At 36.4% G+C, this 22,795-nt stretch overlaps 1 long non-coding RNA gene across 1 annotated transcript in view; it reads right to left on the minus strand.

Moving 5' to 3' along the window:
• Nucleotides 1-2,762: 2,762 nt before the first annotated feature.
• The window catches only part of LOC306668115, a 79,494-nt gene continuing 59,461 nt past the window's right edge, over nt 2,763-22,795 (minus strand). The window contains exons 2-3 of the long non-coding RNA XR_013765750.1: nt 9,197-9,293; nt 2,763-5,629 (exon numbers count right to left, since the gene is read on the minus strand). This is a non-coding gene — a long non-coding RNA (uncharacterized lncRNA). The remainder of the gene's footprint in view (nt 5,630-9,196; nt 9,294-22,795) is intronic.

The raw sequence follows: 22,795 nt of genomic DNA on the forward strand, positions 1-22,795 counted from the left end.
AACATTCACAGTTATTATTGTGATATGATTTGTATTCCTAGTCATTGGACTCATTTTTGTTTTTTGACATGATTTGGTTTCTCCTTTATTTGGCTGTTCCTTTAGGCTAGTTCCTCCCATTGCTGATTTACATCAATGTTTTTCATCTCTTCCTCGTGGTATATTTTGCTGAGAATGTTCTGTAATGCCGACTTTATTTTTGTAAATTCCTTTAGCTTTTGTTTATCATGGAAGGATTTTATCTCATCGTCAAATCTGAAAGTAAGTTTTGCTGGGTATAAAATTCTTGGTTGGCATCCATTTTCTTTCAGGGCTTGGTAAATGTTGTTCCAGGCCCTTCCAGCTTTTAGGGTCTGGACTGAAAAATCTGCTGATATTCTTATTGGTTTCCCCTGAATGTAATCTGATTCTTTTCTCTCGTGGCCTTTAAAATTCTGTCTTTATTTTGAATGTTAAGTATTTTCATAATAATGTGCCTTGGTGTAGGTCTGTTGTAATTTTGCATATTTGGAGTCCTATAAGCCTCTTGTACTTGGTTTTCCATTTCATTTTTCAGATTTGGAAAATTTTCTGATATTATTTCATTGAATAGATTGTTCATTCCTTTGGTTTGTTTCTCTAAGCCTTCTTCAATCCCAATAATTCTTAAATTTGGCCTTTTCATGATATCCCATAATTCTTGTAGATTCTGTTCATGATTTCTTACCATCTTCTCCGTTTGGTCAACCTTGTTTTCAAGATTAAATATTTTGTCTTCAATATCTGAGGTTCTGTCTTCCAGATGATCTATCGTATTGTTCATGCTTTCTATGGTGTTTTTAAGTTGATTTATTGTTTCCTTCATTTCAAGGATTTCCTTTTTTTTTTTTCAGTATCTCTAACTCTTTATTGAAATGCTCTTTTGCTTCCCTTAATTGCTCTTTTAACTGTTGATTAGTGTGTTCATTTAATGCCTGCATTTGTTCTTTCATCTCCTCATTTGCTTCCCTGATTGTTTTAATTATGTACATTCTGAACTCCGTTTCGGACATTTCTTTTGCTGTGCTGTCATTGAGTTTTATTGATATAGTATCTAGGTTTGTTTCAGACATTTTCTTCCCTTGTTTTCTCATATTGGTCAGATGTCAATGGGACTCTGTGATATTGTAGATTTCCTCTACTGGCTTATAGTGACCCTGTAGATTTCCAGTGTATCACCTACCAGCCTTCAGTAGCCAGAAGTCTTGGATTAATTTGATAATGCAGTGCTTCCGAAGAACGCTACCCCTAGCCCGCTACTGGTTCCAGGGAGAGAGACTTTGAGAGGTCTCTTGTTGCCCAGCCCTGGTCCCAGAGGCTGGTCGTAGGTCAGAGGTCGCCACTGGCTTGGGGACTTGTGGCTGGCTCTGTGTAGACAGGCTCTCACTGGGCGGTTTGCCCGGAGAAGCTAGCCTAGAGAGGCGCTTCCTGCCGGAGGGGGGCTGGGCTGCTTGGGGAAGTCCCTGGCGCCCTGTGCTGGTCACTGAAGCAACCTGCGGGCGGGCCGGAGCTGGCCGCGCTGCTTCTGTGCAGAAGGGCTCTCACTGGGGGGCCTGTTCTGAGAGGCTGGAGGATCTGTCCCTGTGGGCGGAGCCCACCGCCAGACTGGGGGAGACGCTATCTGCCCTGTCCCACTCTAATAAGCCACTCGAATCCGGGCCTGCCGCCCAGCTGAGCTTCGCTGGGTGGGGGAGTCTCACCCCGTAGTTCTATTTTAGTCCGAGTCTCTCAATGCCTCCCCTTCTTGAATCCTGGGTTCTGGGGAGACTGGAGATGCAGTCGCCCTCTAGTCTGCCATCTTGGATCGCCCCGTGGAAAAAGCCTGCAGCTGGAGGGGTACAATGCTGCCTGGAGAGGTCTCTGGCTGCCCAGCCCTGGTCCCAGAAGCCGCTTGTGTATCCGATGTCTCCGCTGGCTTGGGGACCCGTGGTTGGCTCTGCGTCGGGAGGCTCTCACTGGGCGGTCTGCCCGGGGAAACTAGCCTAGAGAGGCGCTTCCGGCCGGAGGGGGCTGGGCTGCTTCTTTGTTATATATTTATATTCCTATTTGTTGTAATTAGTTACACATGATAGCAGAATGCATTTCAACTCATTGTACACAATGGAGCCCAACTGCTCATTTCTCTGGCTGTATACAATACAGAGTCACACCGTTCATACAATCATACAAGTACATAGGGTAATAATGTCCATCTCATTCTACCATCCTTCCCACCCCCACTTCCCTCCCATCACTTCCCTCTGCACAATCCAAAGTTCCTCCATTCTTCCCTAGACCCTCCGCAATGTATCAGCATCCACTTATCAGAGAAAATGTTTGGCCTTCGGTTTTTTGGGAATTGTTTCATTTTGCTTAGCATGATAGTCTCCAACTCCATCCATTTACCTGTAAATGCCAGAATTTCATTCTTCTTTAAGGCTGAGTAGTATTCCATTGTGCATATGGATCACAAGTTCTTTATCCATTCATCTGTTGAAAGGCATCTGGCTGTTCTATAGTTTAACTAATGTGACTGTGTCACTATAGTATGCTGATTTTAAGTCCTTTGGAGTGGGATTGCTGGATCATAAACTATTTTTAAAATATAGATTTTATTCACATAAATCTTATAAAATACTTTAATTCTTATGATTTATCTGTCAATTATTTTAATTTTCATATATAGTCTTATTAATTGGATAGAATTTAGCTTTTGTTTCCTCATTTCCAATTTTTAGCTCTTTCACGTCTTTCATGTTTTTCTATTGCTTTACTATATTGACTATTTGACTATGAACTTGTCAAACATTAAATAGAAAGGATAATATCCTTGCCTTTTTCTGAATTTTGAAGGGAATAATATTACCATCCTCACTAAACATGAGATTTGCTGAAGTTTTGTTGGTTTTTAAGGTAGTCTTTATTAGAATATCAATGTTCCATTCTAACCTAGTTTGCTACAGGTATTTGGAGTTTTAATCATGAATGTTGAATTCCATCATGTACATTTTCTGCATCTGGCAAGATCACCTTGCTTTTCTTTCAGTTCCTCAATGTGATGCATGACTAGGATCTAGATACAGTGCAGATTCTAAGGGTAACAAAGATGTTCTGTGAAGGACAGGGTCTGAATTCGCTGGAGGAGACATCACACCGTTTATACTAATAGCAGTTACAAATAAGTGCATTTAAATAAGAGCTATAAGTTACAAGATTCTTGGAAACACAAAAAAATCGGATGTAGCTGTTGGAAGAAAGAGGTACAAAAAGCAAAAGCAATGGCTTTTAAAACGTTTTATGAGAGGCTTAGAATTACTGCAACTCATTAAGCACTTACTACTTGCATTATCTCACTTACCCTCAAAACAACCCTGTTATTTGCACTTAAGAGAGAGGAAGCTGAAGCTCATAGTGGTTAAATAAAATGCCTAGTGTTACACAGCTAATAAGTGCTGATGATGGAATTCCAACTGGCTCCAAACACAACCTCTCAAGTTTCTTTTGGAGGAGGCAGCAAAACATAGTGGGTAAGAAATTGTGCAGTTCAGTCTCAATAAACAATGTTTTTAAAGTGATATTCTGAGAGATGGGAATAAAAGGCAAGAAGAAATTGCATTCTGAACTATGTCACAGAGAGTCTTCATCTTTAGAATCACAAAGTTTGAAATGATTTTATTCTGGACCTTGCCACATAAATTTCTTTAAATGAAAGAACTTAATTGTGTGTTTTAGGGACTGTGGGAAGAGCAAAGGTTTGAATGCTTGTCTGTCTCAAAATAAGTTCTTCAATTCCCCTCATTCCGTCCTACGTAAAACTCTGAGCTCTTTCACAATATTTCCTAAGACAGTGCCTGTCCCTGTTGACATTGTCAGCTACCCCAATACTTTGATCATGCTCTATGACGACATCACATTTGTTCTGGCCATTGTTACTTCTGACTTCTCCACAGGCTGCTCCAGCTAACAAGCCAGAAAACTAAAGCAATAGATTATTTAAAAGTCACCAGTACATATTTATAAAAATCAGTGTTATGACCAGTATTATTTTTTATATTCTTCATTGCATAGAATTCCAACATTGTTGACAACACAGAGAGAAGAATTACAACTAGAAATATTGAAAAGCATGGAAAACAATATAATGCATGTACTTGGGGATAATTAAACATGATTTCAAAGTATTGAAACATGTTAGGAAATTACAAGTGGTAAACAGAAGGATATTTAACTCTGAGGAGGAAGAAAAAAAGAAATAGAATCCATGAGGAATACTTGGGGCTCTACAATTCAGATTTTAAATTTTTGACAGAAATGTGGTGAAAATTTATATTGTGAATGTAGGTTATGTTCTCTATTCTATGAGTTTAAAGTATTTCATAGTTTAAAGTGAAAAAATAAGAATTAGAACGGATTCTAGTCCTTTTAATAGCTTTGATGTTGATAACTGCATTACTTTATTCTACCTTCTAATTTTAGGTTTTCATTTCTTTTTATAAGACTATCATTCTGATTTTTTGGGAATGCTTTTGTCGTGTTATGTTCCATTGTTTTTCTTGGTACATTCTAATATTTAATATATGAAAATTTAAAAGCATCCTTTAAGCAATATATCCAAAATAGTTATTTTATAGTGGGAATGAAAACACATTGCACAGAAATGGCTGCTCTCACTTGAATTTGGACTCTTCTGTTAACCAAGTTAATGGATTCCTAGTCATTGCCTTGAGTTAACATCATTATTCTAAATATAGAATGTGTTGCACCATACCCAGATTGGACCAACAACAAAATAAAGTATGTGCTACTGAATTATTCCCACTTCTCTTGGAAACTTGTATTTTCATTTAACTCACAGGAGATCAGGGTTTCCCCTACACAGTGCATTTAATCTTAAGTTAAAAACTTCTACACAATGTTCCCCAAATGATTTCATCAATCCTGACAGTTACATTTCTAAATGGCCCTTGAAATTGACAAAAAAGTAAATACAGGCTTTAGGGCTTTTCCTGACCCAGGCCACCAGCAAGCCATACCCTTGGACAGTTAGAGCCGTGGAGTGCAGGGATTTCCTCCCTCACACTAACGCAAACCCGGGTCACCTACAGAGATCAAGTCCTTTTAAAATATTCTCTGAACGTGAAGGACTCCCTAATGAAGATGTGTTTTGGAGCCTTCTCATGGGTCCCTGATCTGAGGAAGTGAAGACTTGTGACCTGCTCTCAAGGGACAAGTTGGTGTCAAGGCCTGTGACTATGCCAGTCATTGCTTTCCATGGGTGCACAAGTAGGAAACTGTGAGACTCCTAAGTGCTCACGTGAAGGTACACTTGGGGACACAGGCTGGTAAAATTGAGAGTGGAAGAAAAGTATGTGTGGCTGAGAGCTGGAATAAATGATTGTGAAGTTACTTAATTTTTTACCCATATCCACCCTCCAACCCAGGCCTTTGGATGTTGTGTTGACTTCTAATTCTGGTCACTCATCATATAAGCAAGAACAACTCCTTTTTCAAGTCTGTCTTTGTTTTGTGTTTGTCCTCTCTTTCCTCTCATCCTCCAGTCCTTCAGTTCTCCAAGTCCTTATACATCCAATCTTTGAAAGTTTCAAGAGCCATGGTACTGGATCTGGAGGATCTGAACACAGGAGGAAGTGCTTTAGTTCCTTTGAATTGGGCTTGGGAAGAAGGAAGGGTGAAACGCATAACTTTAAGGAATCTACTCACTGAGGAAAAAGCCAAAATGACTGGATATGTTTTAAAGAGGTCCTGGGCCCAGGACCTAAAATAGTTTATGCTGAATTCATAAGAAAAAAATCCAACATTTGAAAGCATCATCTACCAATTCTGAAGGATTTGGATTTGAAACATACAGAACTTGATTGAACTTAATATAGTGTCTGTCCCCAGAAGTTTTCTACTAGGGAGGTATGCCTGAACTTCTAATGGCAACTTAAGTTTTTTGGGATCCTGCTTGAAGGGATAACCTCTAGCTCTCAAGAAGCAGAGTAAGCTATGTGACAAAGACCAAAGACCAAAGATATGTGACAAAGGAAGCACATGTTGTGACATATCTGGATTCCATGAAGGGAGTGTGAAAGTGGAGTTAGAGGATAGAAATATAGCACAGGTTTTATCCAACCCACAAGCCTTACAAGTGGCAAAGAAATTAACCAGTGCTTAAAAGAACATCATTGACAGATTTTGAGAGTAAAAAGAACTAAGCCCTGTAGGAATCAAGGACAGAGTTTACGACATCAGTCATTGTTTAGAAAGGGATTCAGTGACAAACCAGATGGCTATTTCTCTATAAGGGAGGTTAATGCTGTATTGGGATAGGAGCAAGACCTGGGAGGTCAGTGGAGCCCCAGGCAAATGGACCACATCTCAAGCACCAGAGTAAAGGAATTGGGCGCTGGCCCAGCCTCTGCCAGAGACATCACTGCCCATTGCGAGCCAACCTCTTAATTGCAGAGTTCACTAAATTGGAGACAGCTCTGTACCCACCCACCTCTTCAGGACACCTTAGTTATTCTTCTCATTATTATACAGGGAGGGATACATACCTCTCACTTGTTAATTGCTGGGTGGGGGAGGAACTATTTGTGCCCCCAAACTGTCCCAGCTCTATCCAATCTGTTGCCAGTTGGAACTACCTTCTTTTTAAAGGTCCAAAGCAGTTTGACCTTCTTTAAAAACAGGTTGGGACCCTGACATGGGGAAATGCAATGGAGTCTGAGAGGGAAATTCTCTGCCCCTGCAGGTGGGTGGTACTCAAGAGAATGAGCTCTGGGTGTGCACCTAAACCAAGAGAGGGATGACATTCAGTCCTGGTGCCACATGTAGTCTGTTATCCTGCCTTGGACACACCACCCCTCACCATGCTGCTAGACTCAGTCTTATGGTGCTTCTTTGGGCTTTGGGACAAGGATTGTTTGTCTATAATGGGTAAAAAATAACAACAACTGAGAATTTCTTGCTCCCTTGAAACACTAGTAGTTGTTTTAAAACAATCACTTCTTAGAAGTTTATAACTTTCGGAAGAAAGTCGGTGGTGGTGTGTGTGTGTCTTTGGATATCTTTACGAGCCCCAGAGAATAACTGTGAATGCCACCTGATTCTTTTTTTTAGAAAGATACCTCCATTTCTTAAAAGATTTCCCTAGAAATAATTCTTCCCACTGTCACCTTTTTACCTCCACTGATTCCTTTTCTAGCTTTGCTGGCAAGTGTTCATCCCCCGTCAGCCCTTAGACATTGCAGTTCTGACAGCTGGTCTCCAACTCTGGCTGGCCTTCTTGATTTCTCCCTGCCTCCTCCAACTGGTCCTAGTGTTTGTTCTCTATCCCAACACCGACTCCTGGCAGACTCCTCTTTTTTGAGTTGCTGGTGTTTTGTGGCCAGTAAATCAGTATAATTTCAGTGAAGGCAGAAATGGGAAAAATTGTGCAATTCTTTTACTCTTCATAATCTCTCCCCTAGGAAAAATAAATCTGAGGAAAGAAGAGGGAGGTGCAGTGGAAAAGGCCAGGAGAGATTGCTGTGCTTCTGAGAAAAGGCTAGTACCCACAGCAGGACTGGTCTGCAGAGGCTGGCCCCTGAGTTCATGGTAAATGACCAACAGCTCTTGCCTTGATAATCTGTCCACCCTGCCCCTGCTACTTATGGTGGTTGACAGAATTGAAGGGATCCATTTAGGAGCTCTGGAATCATAGTTGATCAAGGGACACTACAAAGACCAAAACTGGGTTCCTGTAATAGCCTCTTTTCATTTCTTTGGGTGGGGGTAGCAATTCATGGCTATCCTTGACTTGCTGATTGATTCTCATGTCAAATAAATGAGTATAAACTCTCTAGTTCATATACAAATTGGCAGTTTTTTTTTTCCCTGCACCAACACCTCCATCAAAATAAAAGCCGAATACATACATTATTATGTTCATCTTTATAATCCCTCCTGCCTTTAAGGAAGATATTATGTGTACTAATACTAATAGCAAAATAGATAGCCTTGAGTATGAGCCAGGAGCTATTCTGAGTACTTTGCAAATATTAACTTGATTCTCGTAATAACCTGGAAGGAGCTACTTTTATGTTCTCATCTCACAGGAGGAAAAATGATCAGAGGGGAGTTCAATAACTTCCCAACCTCTTGCCACTAATTAACAGTAGATCTAGGATTTAGAGTGATATAGTTGGACTCTAGAATCTGGGTTTGTATGCATTAAATTATTTGTCTTTATACAGTCATCAATACCTTCCACAAAGTGTTAACAAATACATGCTTAATAAAAATCCAAGTTAGTTGTGCAAAGTGGGCTTATTAAAACTGGGATCATAGTGAGTGCTTTAACATAATCAGTACCCCATTTTATACATTTCAACCCATATCAGGAAATAGGCTTATAGCATTCAAGAGCCCTCACCCAAGTTGGGATTCAGAACTGTCCACACATAGGGTCTGCCTATTCTGCCGAGTGATGTTTCCACCAGGCCTTTTTGGAAGACTAGCCCATGGCATTGCAGGATCCCTTGGCCTTCCCATGGCTGCAGGGGCTGCTCTATGAAACCATTATAGAGCAGATTAGATAAAGGTCTAATAAGGACTAAAGCTGAGGGAGGCTTTTGGCACCCATGGAACCCCTGATGGTGTCCGCTGGCCTTCATGTGGTCTCCTCTAAGCCTCACCCAAGGCTTGATTCTCAAATTAAAAGTAGGGAAGTCTGAGTTCTGTGCTAGCCCCACCAGTACCTTGGTGGTCTCCAGTCATTTCTCTTGGGACTAAGCAAGGAAGAGGAGAAAAATTGATGCCAACTTCCAACAGGGCACTGAGCTATGTGGTTCCTCTGGAAAGTCCAAGTTTCTCAGGGTCCTTCTGAAGATCACCAAGGCAATCATCCACTGCCAAAGACCCATTTTGCTCTTTGACTTTAATGTCAAATCTCTTATGTCCTTGAATTAAGATGTAACTTTAAAACTCTTTTAGATACAATGATGTGACTGAGCAGGTCTCCAATAGATGCAGTGGAGAGAGCTCTGGTTTATAAATCAAGGGATGAGAGTTTGGGTTTATGAAGAATGAGCTACCTCCTTCGGTGATTTTCTCCAAGTCTCATCACCTGACTATTCCCACTTTGTCTGTGAAACAAAAACCTCCCCTGTGAACCTTGTGTGACTTCCGTGATGACAGAGGGCAATGCCTTTACCTGGCATTATTTTGTCCTTTTGCACAAATGTGGGCTTTTTCTCAATCACCTTCAGTATAAAAGGCTTTATTTATATTTTTGTCTTCACCCTGTTCTCCTTAGGAAACAAACACAAAAGATTAATTCACCATCTTTGTAAAGAAGAGCAAAAATAACAGTGGGATATTTTATGAGGTGGCTTTTTACTCTGGGCACAAGACTCCAGTCTGTGCCTTTGTTTAGAGAAGAGATTTTCAGAAGATGTTTTTCCACAGGCAGCACTTTGGTGACTGGACAGGCCTCTGCGGGGAGACAGCTTGCGGTGGCCCTTCCAGCCAAGCAGTTACATTTTTGTTCTTCCCGTTGATTTCAGGGAAGAGACGTGGGTTATAGCTCAGCATTGTCTTTTCAATCCCATCTCCATTCAGGACCATCACAAGCCGTCTAGTAATCAAAAAAGGATAAATCCGTAGTTATTGAAGGTTAATTTTAGAAGAGCAAGAAACAATACAAACCAAAAAAATCAGTCACCAAAATCTACCACTAAGGGGATTCCCTGTTATAACGTGGGCGACTGTCTGCTGGTGGCTTTCTTTGGAAGTAGTGCTCTAAAGAATTGAGTGTCTGTGTGTTTTACAAGCACAGAATCATAGTGCTGATTCTATTTTGTGGTCTTTTCATTTTCACCTAAGAGCACATTACATGTTGCATATTACCCACTTACCAGCCCAGGTTTCTATAAACAGGAGACTCCATTATCTATGGTGCATTTATGCAATGAAATAGTATTCAGCAGTAAAAACAAATGAGCTGCCTATACACACAGCAATATGGACAAATCTCAAAAACGATGCGTAGCAATAAAAGTTTTACCCAGAAAAGTACATATTGTATGAGTTCATTCATATGGGATTCCAGAGCAGGCAAAGCTCATGGATGATGGAAAAAATATTGAAACAGAGGTTGCATGGCAGGATAGGACAGGGAATGAGGAAGGAACAGGGGACTTTCTGGGGTGAATGTAGTATTCTAGATCTTGATCAGTATTTGGGTTGCACAGGTGTGTGCATTTGTCAAAGTTCATCTAATGTTCCACTTAGGATGTGTGCATTTCATTTATATAAATTTTACCTAAAACCAGCAGCAAATATGAACACTGTTTATGATATGCACACTAAAGTATTTAGGGGGAAGTGAACTAATATGTGCATCTTTTGAATGCATTTTTAAAAGATGGACTGATATATGTACATAGCTAGCTAGATGGTTAGACATGTGATAAAGCAAGTGTCAAAAAAGCAAATGTTAATGATAGAATCCAGGTGCAATTATTTGGGTTTCTCTGGTCAACTTGTTTATCTTTTCCATGAACTTAAGATTTTTATCATTATTCTATGTCAGTGAGAATAACACAATGCATCAAATACAATACAATAGCTTTTCAAAGAAGTAATTACATCAATGATACCTATAGAATCGTATTCAGTTCAATCAGTGTTACAGTGAGGCTGTTTAAAATTTTTTAAATGGTTCTGTTAATGCATTATAGTTTTATGTAATAGTGGGGTTATTTTGACATTATCATATATATAATTTGCTCCATCCATTTCTGTTCCCAGTACTTTCTCTTTTCCTCCCCTCTTCCCTCTCCCTGATCCCCTTCCTCTACTCTACTGGTCGTCCTTCTCTTTATTAATTGTCTTTTAAATTGGTGCTTTATATATATACATAAAGGTGAAATTCACTGTGGTATGTTCACGTATGTTCATAGCATAATTTGGATTTCATTCAAAGGTCCTCTCTTTTTTTTTGTCCCTCCTTCCTACTGATCTCCACTGTATTTTCATGAAATCACCTCTTTTTTCCCCCCTTATTTTTCCTCTAACTTCTTGGCTGTTTAAAAATTTGCAATATATCTTATAGTTAGATATGTAGACACTCATTTGATCTTAAGGACAGATTCCTGTGAACATAAGTTTTGCACCAATAAGGAATTAAGGATTTGGTTCTCATTGCACTGTTTTCTTCCAGAAAATCTGGGACTTTTTTTTTCATACTAAAGAGAAAAAAAAAAGTCTATTTCCTCATATATCCCCACAGATTGAATTATGTTCTTCCAAATTTTCTAATCAGCTTGATATTTTCATTGAATACTCTTATAATTTATTCTCTGAATTTCTCCTTCAGCTCTGCAGGACACCGTGTGTTGAAACTTGGAGCCCATCAGCATCTCAGAGATCCAAGTTCTGTCTCCAGTCTGTTTTCATTATTTGATATGGAATCAGTACTTAATGAGAAGTTGTCTAACTGAATGGAAAAATCGGTTTCTAGCTAATCTAATATTTTCTCTGTGAACAGCTCATGAATGTATATGGGATATAAGATTATGAGAGGCGTTTATTCTTCCCATTTTATCACTTCTTTCAAAATCATAATGGAGAGTTGCAGGAGCTATCTCCTTTGGGTTAGCAGCAAGTTGTATAAAATCACAAGGCACGCCAATGTTGGGTCGCTCACACTTACAGGACTTAAACCTATACGATGTGCAGTAATGCAAAGTGCCAGAGGGGGCAGCACACAAACAAAACACTCACTTGGCTACTGTTCCTCTCTGGCTCATTGTGGTCTCACTACAGTCCCATTTTATCCCTTTCTCCGGCTCTAGCAGCAATAGATAAAACCACTGAAGCCACTCAGCAGACAAACGCCAGCTCACGAGCCCAGAGAACAATTTCCCTTTCCCAGCAGCCATTCATGGCCCTTCCCTGGACTTTCCAGATGACCTTCATAGCAATGGCTAAAGTGTTGAATGGTTTGAATTTTGATGGCCTATGTAAGCAAAGTAACAATGCAGCCTTGTCTTGTCAAAGAAACTGAGATTCAAACTTTAGATCCATTCCTCATTTGTTTTTGATTTGAATACAGTAGAATTTTAAAAGACAACAGAGAGTACTGGTGTTTCTGATTTCCTTGATATTGCACTTTCTACTTTTCCGTCTACCCCGCTGTACATCTCTTCTTTCTTGATTATTCCATTTATCTAGCATGCTTGAAATAATTGATACTCAAACTTCAATCTTCAACTTCATGTTCCATCTCTAGTTTCTCCTATAAAATCAGGAGCAAAACTCAGGTTCAGGTTTTCTGATGATTTCCTAAAAGTGGAATTAAAATTTTGAATTTTGGTAATGTGTATCTAAATTGTTTTAACCTGTTTGGAAAAAAATGTTCCCACAACCATAGATAATAGCAGTTTCCCTTCATGCTTGCCAAACAAATCCATCCCTGTTATGGTTTGGATGTGAGGTGTCCCCCAACAGCTCATGTATGAGGCAATGCAAGAAAGTTCAGGGAAGAAATTATTGGGTTATAAGAACCTTAATTCAATCAGTGATTTGATCACCTGATGGAATTGAGTGGTAACTAAAGGCAGGTGGGGTGTGGGCATTGGGTGTGGCTTTGGGGTATATATTTGTATCTGGCAAGTAGAGATCTCTCATTCTCTTGCTGATCATCATGTGAGCCTCTTCCCTCTGCCACTCTTCTGTGATGATATTCTGCCTCACCTCCAGCCCTAAGGAATGGAGCCTGCTGTCCATGGACTGAGACCTCTGAAACCATGAGCCCTCAAATAAGTTTTTCTTCCTCCACAATTGTTTTGATTCTGGGGATGCAACTGGGGAGGCAGTCTTTTAATCACAACAGAGAAAAAGGTGACTAAATCCCTCCCATACCCAATGTTGGGGGAGATCCTTTGATAAAAAATGACCTTATCCAACTGTTAGCCAGACATACAGAAAGGCATGTTCTTCATTCATTTTGAACTATCTTTTTCTTATTTATCTGTCTTCTTAATTTTACAAGTAGCTCATTGCGTACTATGAATATGATAAATCTTTTTCCAGTTTTATTTACTTTTAATTTTCAATGTAATGCTCTCCATCATAAATAACATTTAATGTAGTCAACTCAACTAAGGATTTTCCATGACATAAAAAACAAGTATGGGACCAAGATGGGTGTTAAATTTACTGAGAGTAGGGAAGGCACACAATAATAACTATGAGTGGAGCAATGGGAAAAAAAAAAAGTCAGATAATGATGAAAACCCAAATGAGCATTAATACACTGAATTGAAGGGCATTAGTCCACATGGGTCGTTTTTAATCATGGAGAATCAGTGGTCTAGGTATGTAATTGCCAATTATAGACATGTGGGTTTATGTAGGAAGTCTTTAGATTAATCTTTTTGGAAAAATTAGCCAAAAAAAAGTGAGGTAGTTGAAAATGTTAGCAGGATAATTTAGATAACAGATTATGGACTCTAATACTATGGAATGAGATGCCAATTCAAAAGACAGCAATACTGGATAAATAGCAGAGGAGTAGATTGCAGCTGAAATGGACTGAAATTGGTCAACCATCACACTAGATGAACATTATTGAAGACCATTTTTCAGAGCTTCTGTCAGTGATAAGTAGAAGAAATACTATAACGAGATGTCATAATCTCAAATCTATTATCTTAAATTTTTCCTTAATTGGAAGAATATTGACTTCTAAATGTGTTTGTGAAACTAGATCACCATATCATTCAGTATTTGAAATTAAACTGTTTATGAATCAGGGCTCTGGAGTGAGAGAAAGATTTAGACAAGGCAGGAAAATGGAAAAAAATGTATGTGGTTGTTGAAGACATGGCATATGGAAAACTAACTTATACCATGTATCTAAAGTTGTTTTAAAATTATTTTTAATCTCTGAAGTTCATTTATTTTATGATGTATCCAGCTGTTATTAGCAAGTTGTTGTTATCTGAAATTTTTATATCTTTCTTTATTCTGAAAAATTATTCTTAACAGAGAGAGAGAGAGAGAGAGAGATCACCATTCAATTTACCTCCCTAAATATCTCTTTTCTATCAGAGAGCTACATGGGAAACTAGAAATTGTAATGTAATACCACTGTGAAAATAAAAAAGTGCAGTAGGAAGTTTCTGTAGACAATCAACTAACATAATTTTCAAATAGATAAAATTGGCGAACTCCATTTGTTTCTCGTGAAATGTCTTTTAGACCTAAGTTGGTGTTTTCTGTCCTGTTTTCTGTATATACCAATATTTTTTTCATTTTTTCTGTTGATTGAGCTTCCAATATCAATTCTCTTTAACTGACCTCCTCTACTATTTAATTTGTCCTTCAATTGTTTTATTTCAATTACTATATTTTTCCCTAACCTTAAATTGTTAATATTCCCATTGGTTGCATTTACTGATCCTTCCTCAGTAAAGGGTGATTTGTTTTCAAATGGTGACTTGTTTTCAAATGTAGCTTGTAATTTTTGACTGAAACCTCTCCAACAGAGGTTGGTGTATAAGTTTTGGGGGCATCTCCAAAAGCCTTTGCTTTTTTTTGGAAGCCCTAGAGATCAAATGGTTTTAAATGTATTTTAATGCTAAGTTGTGCTTTGGTTTTTATGCGTAATAAGTTTTGTGCCATATCCCCAGCGTTGGTACAGGCTTGGGGTTGTAATTTTTAAGGTTGATCCTTTATTCCCATGACTATAGACAGGTGATAAGAATCTTTCAGCTACTCAAGTTGGCAGGGTCAAATTCTTCTAATTCTTGCTCCTTGAAATAGATGGCCTAGAGCCAATCCCACCTTTATGTAGGAAATTCTTATACTCCCACTCATCACTTTAGTTCCATGTCCATTTTGGTTAAAGGACATAAGAATTTTTCTTTATTGTTTTGAAACTTGGTTATGTGTTTTTAAAATACACATTATACTAGGTCAATGTAAATAAATAATTTTATAAACCCAGAATAACTTTGAAACTAAACCCAGATGAAAACAGTTATCCCAAAAAGAATGAAATATAGACTAATCTCAATTATTAATATAGACATGGATGCATAAATTACACAAAATATAATAAAAATAAATTTATATGTGGAACCACTCCTGAAGCACTACATAAATCCTACCCAGTGAAAATTTGCTATCACTTTGCTATATTCCCAAATTTTATCAATATTTTATGGATTAACAGATTTAAAGGGAAAAATCATGAGTAGAGCAACTGAGGGAAAAATGAGATTAAGATTTAATAACTATTCCTCATAAAAATTCAGTTAGTTTTAAATGCAAGGAAAACACTGAAATATAATGGACTCTAGCAAAAACCAATAGCAACTATTATTCTAAGCATAAAAATCAGAGGTATCCACCCTATTATTAATTGTCATTGTTTTTGAAGGTTCCAGTGAATATGACATGAAATTTGAGTGATGCACTTTAAAAATTTAAAACTATCAATTTTGAAAATAATATGATTAACAGCTAGGAGACTTATGGGGGAAATGATGTTTAGGAGTATTTCACGAAATTGCCCGGCATGGTGGTGCATGTCTGTAATCCCAGTGGCTTGAGGCAAGAGGATTGCAAGTTCAAAGCCAGCCTTACTTACATAGTGAGGCACTTAGCAACTCAGCAAGACCCTGTCTCTAAATAAAATACAAAAAAGGGCCTGGGATGTGGCCCAGTGGTTGAACGCCCCAGGTTCAATCCCAGCTACCAAAAAAAAAAAAAAATAAAGAGTATTTGACAAAATGGCTAGATAAAAGATAAACACTATCAATAGTTTCACTCTAAAAAGATATAGCATTATGCATATTCTCATAGATTGTGTATATAAAACTTTAGCAAAATAGACAGTAGATTGAATCAGATATAACTTTCCTATATTCATGTATGATATACAACCAGTGTAACTCCACATCATGTACAACCACAAAAATGGGAAGTTATACTCCATTTATGATTGCAAAATATGTTCTACTGTCATATATGACTAAAATGATCAAATAAAAAATTAATAAAAAGCTTTAGCAAAATAGCATTACCTATTTTGGATAGACTTGTGGACATATACATACAGTTTAGAAAGAAATGAATTGTCCACAAATTTCATTCATGAGAAGTTATTATTCAGTGAGGAAACTATTTTCACTCTATTTTATTAATAAGCAACTAAAATGAAACCAGGCAGAAAATCCCATTTATAATAGAAATAAATTATATGATAGTAAAAATAAATAGTATACAAGAGTCATGATCTGTTTGCAGAAAGCCACACAAGCCAGTTGTGACAGCACCAGATTAAATTAATCATCCTTTTCATTTTGTGAAGCTGAAACTTCAGTCAAATATTAAAGTTATCTTATGTGCTATATCTATTTCTGGAATCTAAGTTCTTTATTGTACAGATTTATGATATTCACCATGATATTTCCCACAGGTATGCATTGTGCATTCATTGTGCCCAACTACCCTTCTTCTAGTCTCCTCCCATCCCTCCTCTCCCCACAAGAACTTCCTTAGTCCCTAAAAGGCCTTCTTCATTTTTTGTTTTCCCTCCCTCTTGCCTTTTCTCATCTCTAATGAACTCACCACTATTCCATTCTGTACTTCTACAAGGTTAACTTATTGGTTTCCTTAAATAAGTGATAACATCAAGCATTTGTTTCTCAGTTTCTGGTTTGTTTCACTCAACATGATGTTCTCCAGTTGCAGCTATGTTAGTGCAAATGACCATTTCCATTTTTTATGACTGAATAGTATTCCTTTGTACGTATATACCACATTTTCTTTATCCATTCACCTGCAGATGGACATCTGGGATGATTCCATATTTTGGCTAATGTTATGTTCCAATAACAAGCCTGCACATATGCCAATATCATATTTCTTTATTCCAATAAATTTGTATTAATTTCTAGTAGCCCAATAAACATATCCTCTCTGATATTATTATTTATATTTGTCATGGCTATTCTTGGGTCCTTTTTTGCTATGCAAGACTTAAGGAAATTTTATCTGGAAAAGTAAAAACTAAATATTTCAGGAAATAAAATGGGGCCATTGTCTCTGTAAATGTTTCTTCTGATGTCCTCTTTTCCACCTGGAAATTCAATTATGCATATGCTAGATCATTTGATATATTTCTATACCTTTCAGATCTGATCTTTTTACCCTTTTCTCCTTCTTTCCTTAGATACTGATGATCCTGTTGACAGCTAAAGGAGTTTGTTACAAAGAGACCCGCTTTAAAAGAAATCTTAAAGGGCACGGTGTGTAGTGCATGACTGTTATCCGAGTTGCTCTGGAGGCTGAGGCAGGAGCATTGCAAATTCAAAGCCAGCCTCAGCAAACGTGAGGCACTGAGCAACTCAGTGAGACCCTGTCTCTAAATATAATATGAAATAGGACTGGGAATGTGGCTCAATGATCAAGTGTCCCTGAGTTCAATCCTGGTAGTACAAAAAAAAAAAAAAAAAGAAAAACCTAGAATAATTATAATCATGTTTTTACTGTATTTCTTGTTTTCTACATAACTAAAGAAACTAATATACTTAAAATCTAATCTTATTCTAACTTTGTTATAAGCAAAGTATGATTAAATCATGTTTTTATTTTATTTTATTTTACACATAATTTAAGAGATTAATGCATGAAGAAACAATTATTAGTTTATGTTTTTGGATATACAATGCACAAAGATACAATTGTTTGATGTCAATAACTGAAAGGAGTGGGGACAGTGCTGGGACTAAACAGTTTTTTTATAATGTTACTGAATTTAAGCTGAAATCAATTCAAAGTGGAGCATTATACCATTAGTGTGCTAAATGCAAACTTCATGTTCATCACAAAGAAAATAGTTACAGGATATGCACAAAAGAAAATGAGAAGAATAATAAAATGTCTTGTTGCAAACAAACAGCTAAAACCAGAAACGCAGGAAATAAAGGACAAAAAATACAAGATCTATAAAAAACAAATAGATCTTCCTCCTTTTTAGTAGTTACATTTGTATAAACATGAAAATGGAATAAGTTCTTCAATCAAAAATGATAGACACACTATATTAAAAAAATAAAAATATGCTATAATTATATTTTGCTTCTAAGAGACTCACTTTAGATTCAAACCACAAACAGGTTGAAAGTGGAAAGATAGGAAAGGATGTTGCATGTAAATTGTAGACTAAAGAGAGAAGAGGTAGTTACACTAACATCAAGAAACAATATGCTTTTATTCCAAAGAATTTTCAAGAGAGAGATAAAGAAGAACATTACTATTAAAAAAAGATTCAATACAACAAGAAGACATAGTAATTGCAAACTTTTAAGGATCTCAAAACAAACTTAAAATATATGAAGCAAAACGATGGAGTTGAAGGGAGAAATAGACATTTCTACAAGAATAGTTGAAGACTTTAATACTCTATTCTCAAAATTGAATAGATCCACCTGAAAGAAGATAAATAAGGAAATAGGATTTGAACAACATAATAAACCAACTAAATCACAAAGATATATACAAGACATTCTACCCAGCAATAACAGAATACCTATTCTTCCCATGTACACATGTGAAAATTCTCCAAAATAGACCATATGTTGGGCCACAAATTAGGAAACAACAGATTTTAAAAGGTAGATATCTCCAAAGCATATTCTCTGACCACAGTTACACAGAGTTAGAAATCAATAGCAGAAGGAGAACTGGAAAATTCACAAATTTGTGGAAATTAAATAACACATTCTTTAATAATCAATGAATCAAAGAAGAGATCACAAGAGAATTTAGAAAATACTTAGAGACAGATGAAAACAAAAGAATAATGTATCAAAACATAAACAATGCTGAGGGAAATATATAGCTATGAATGCTTACATTAAAAAAATTAGTGATATACTTTCCTGGGTTGGAACATTACACAGTGTATACAGGTATTGAAACATCATCCCATAAATCTGTACAATTTTTATATATCAATTAAAAAAGTAAGATCTCAAATCAACAACCTAAATTTATATTTCAAAGACCTGGATAAAGAATAAACATATATATACAAGGTACAGAAAGAAAGGAAATAATAAAGAATAAAACAGAGATAAATGAAATATATGTGGAAAATAAAGAATATCAACAAAATAAAATTAGGAAAAAAATCAATAATTGACAAGTTAGCTAGATTAAGAAAAAAGTCAGAAATGTTAAGTTACTAAATAAAAGCAAAGTGTAAACAATACTATCAATTTCACAGATATGAAATGTTTTATAAGAAAATATTACCAATAAATTATATGAATAAATTGAATAACTTAGGAGAAATTAATAACTTCCTAAAAATACCATACCTACCAATATTTAATCATGAAGAAATAGAAAATTTAAAGACACCTATAGCTAGTAAGGAAATTAAATTCATAATTTTAAAAAAGAATATCCTAACATAAATCCCTGAATCTGTAGACTTCACAGAAACATATAAGAACAACTTTTCCCAAAAATCAAAAAGAAGGAAACATTACCTAAGTTATTTTATGAGGCCAATAAAACAGTGAACAACCCCCAAAACAAATTAAGCAAACAACTCCATTTAGAATAGCATCGGACTCATTAAATAATGAGAATAAAACACTCATTAAATATTTAACTTCAGACTGGTACAACAAAAACTACAAAACATTTCTGAAATATCTAAAAGAGACATCAATGAATGGACACACATCAGAGGTTCATGGCTTAGAATCTTGATGTTAAGACATAAGAACTACCTAATGCAATATACAGATTCAATAAAATTCCAATTAAAATCCCAAGGATGACTTTTTGCTGAAATAAAAGAAATGCTTCTAAAATTCATATAAATCTCAAGGAATCCCAAATTTAAAAATCTTGAAAAAAAGAACAAAGCTAGAAGACTTAAACTTAAAGCTTCAGTGAACAAAACTGTATTACTAGCATAAACATAGTCATAGATGAATGGAATGCAATAGAGAGCCAAGAAATAGTTCCTTGCTTAAATGAGGAAATGATTTCTAACAAAAATGCAAAGCCATTCCATGGTAGAAAGATCATCTTTTTTTTTTAATGATGCTGGGAAAACTGGATATTCAAAAACAGAACAATGAAAGTTGAGCATATTCTTAAAACATAAAAATTCAACTAAAAATGGATAAAGGACCTATACTTAAGAGCTAAAATTAAAAAAATTCTTAAATAAAAACATAGGGAAAAATCACAACATTGGATTTGGCAATGATTTCTTGGATATGATACCAAAGGTACAAGCAGCAAAAGGAAAAATAAATAGTACTTCATGAAAATTAAAAGCTCTGTGCATCAAAGGGCACTGTTAACAAAGTTAGCCTTCTATGAAATGGGAGAAAATATTTGCAAATGATATATCTGATAAGGAGTGATTAATATCCAGAATATATAAAGAGCTCCTAAAACTCAACAACAAAAACATAAACAACCTGATTCAAAACAGGCATAGAACTTTTGAAAAATATTTCTCCTCAAAGATGTACAAAATGGCCAGTAGGCATGTGAACAGATGCTCAGCATCACTAATTACTAGAGAAATGAAAATTCAAACCACAAGGAGGTACAAGCATCCATGCCTTAGGATGGCAACTATTAAGGAAGGAAGGAGGGAAGGAAGGAATGAAGGAAGAAAGGGAGGGAGGAAGGAAGGAAGGAAACAACAGGTATTGGTGAGGATGTAGAGAAAGTAGAAACCTGTGCAATTTGGTGGGAATTTAAACTGGTTCAGCCACTTTGAAAAAAAAAAGCATGACAGTTCTTCAACAAATTATTAATAGAATTGCCATATGATTTAGCAATTCCAGTTCTGAATTGGAAGCAGAACCTTGAAAAGATGTTTGCATGTTCATGTTCATAGCAGCATTATTAGCAATAGCCAAAATGTGGAAGCAACTTAAGTGTCTGTCAACAGATGAATGAATAAGCAAAATGTCCTACATTCATACAACGAAGCAGTCACCTGTAAAAAGGAAGGATATTCTGACATATGCTACAGCATGAATGAACCTTGAGAACACTATGCTAAATGAAATCAGCCAGTCACAAAAAGAAAAATATTAAAAGGTTTCATTTATAGGAGAGATCTAGAATAGTCAAACGCATAAAGACAGAAAATAGAGTATGGTGGAAGTGGCTGGAGGGAAGATGGAAGGACAATTATTGTTTAGTGGATACAGTGTTTCAGTTTGGCAAGATAAAAGCAGTTCTAGAAATGGATGGTGGTGATGGTTGCACAACAATGTAAATGTGCTTAATATCTGTGGACTTGAAAATGGTTAAGATGGTGAATTTTCTGTTATGTGTATTTTGCCAGAATATTAAAAAAAAAGAAACAAAATTTCTATAAGAAATGCATATTTCAAAGTAAAGTTTGGTTATATTTCCCCTGAGAATAACATGGGTATTGAGGGAAAAGGAGAACCTTATCCCATAAAGTCAGGCCCTCCTACTGAATGGAATCATTATTTAACCCCTGGGATTGGGTATCTCCAGTTTATAAAAACTGCAAAGCAAGATTACTTGTAGGAGTGAACAAGAATGTGGGTGAAAATTCTAAAGACAGTGCTTGCTGACAGAGTAAAAACCAGTATTTCAGTACCTAATGAAATTTTTATTTCATGTGTTGACATAAAATCCTTTTTTTGATTGAGGAGCATCCAGACACAGAAAATAATTTCCAATAAGTTGTTATGATTCACTTAAAATGCTAGGCACAAATTTAAGTGCCATCTTATAATGTTAACATTGAGTCCCCTTTCTTTTCATGAGAGTATTTCTGAGCTTCCATGGACAAATTGAAATGGTAACTGTCTCCCTGAACTGTTAAACACAAAATGTGAGAGCCTCAGGTCCTTGTGAATAAAGATCATGTAACTTTTGAAAGAAAGATGTTCCTTAAGACAGCTTCTTCTGAGCTACCTCAAGTCTTCAGATTTCTTCAACAAAGAAATATGCCAACCCATCTTCAAAATAATACTATTGTGAGACCAAAGAGTTAAGAGATTCCTAGGATATGGTTGACCTGAGTTTGTTACTAATGGTGGGTCACATGGTCACATGGCTTTTGGCAGACCAAGTGGTAACTTTGGCTTCCAAAAGAGAGAATGTTTTGGAAAATGATAATGTATGTGACTATCTGTTCCAGTCCATCCTGTGTTGGCAGGGCCTCCCATCCTACTGTCTGTTTCCTTTGGTTTGGTTTAACCTATTTTTTAGTATTGTGAGTTCAAGTTCTTTCCTAGACTCTGGGAAGGGATTTTCATTTTTTTCTTAGCATCAGATGAGATTTTACTGCAAAACCTCAAACCATATTAAATTTGATCATTCTGAAATATGCCATTGACTTCAGGTTCCAGGATCTGCTTAAATGTTGCCTCTGGGTTCAAAATTTTCCTTAAAGGAAATAGACAATTTTTCAGCCTTCAAATTGCCAGCCCTGAGTGGATAGGTCTTTATGAAGAGGCTACTATTTAGAGTTCCTTTTATTATTTCTAAGATTTCTGTCAGAGACAGTCTCTGATTACAAAATCTCCAACAGTCATCAGAATCAAATCTGGAACTAAAAGATAGAAACTGTGATATTTATAGGGTCTTGTAATAATTTCCTTTTCTTTGTTGCTAAGGCTCCTAAAAGATATAAAGGAGATTCCATGAGACCAATATAGTCCAATTTTCACTCACCAATATAATGACAATCTATGCATCAGCATGACAGAGT

Source organism: Sciurus vulgaris (genome assembly GCF_902686455.1).
Source record: "Sciurus vulgaris genome assembly, chromosome: 8".
Classification (NCBI taxonomy): Eukaryota; Metazoa; Chordata; class Mammalia; order Rodentia; family Sciuridae; genus Sciurus; species Sciurus vulgaris.